Below are 397 nucleotides of genomic sequence, written 5' to 3'. Positions count from 1 at the left end.
AAAAAAAAAAAAGAATAAAACCGACTTCCCGACTGGAATTTCTTTCTCTTTGTAAAAAGTTCAAGGCGTCGCATTTCTTCGACGTGCATCTGAATGCTTTCGATTCATATAACCCCGAAAAATCCTGGCAGAAGTGATATTCAAACAATGATTTAAATGAGATTGATTTATTTCTGCTGAGCGTTGCTAGGCATAAAATTAGTTCAATTTAAACCAAAGCAAATACAACTGCTTTGACATTTACAGAAGTGTTGTCAAATTATGAATTATTGTATTTAAATACTTCACATTTCTTCTAAACTCACAATATGTACATTTAAAGATTACCCAGCTCAGCTCAATTCTATAACGGATTGAAATATGTTTTAGTGCCACACAATGGAATTGAATTTTTTTT

The 397-nt window shown here is 31.5% G+C and overlaps 1 protein-coding gene across 1 annotated transcript in view; it reads left to right on the top strand.

The window, feature by feature from the left end:
- LOC107560172 (phospholipase D3-like) overlaps positions 1 to 397 on the top strand; it is a 19,177-nt gene that overhangs the window by 1,913 nt on the left and 16,867 nt on the right. The gene's annotated exons all lie outside the window — the stretch shown is intronic.

Source organism: Sinocyclocheilus grahami, unplaced genomic scaffold, assembly GCF_001515645.1.
Source record: "Sinocyclocheilus grahami isolate Dianchi unplaced genomic scaffold, SAMN03320097.WGS_v1.1 scaffold713.1, whole genome shotgun sequence".
Taxonomy (NCBI): Eukaryota; Metazoa; Chordata; class Actinopteri; order Cypriniformes; family Cyprinidae; genus Sinocyclocheilus; species Sinocyclocheilus grahami.
The sequence above is the reverse complement of the archived record's forward strand: the minus strand, read 5'-3'. Positions and strand labels throughout refer to the sequence as shown.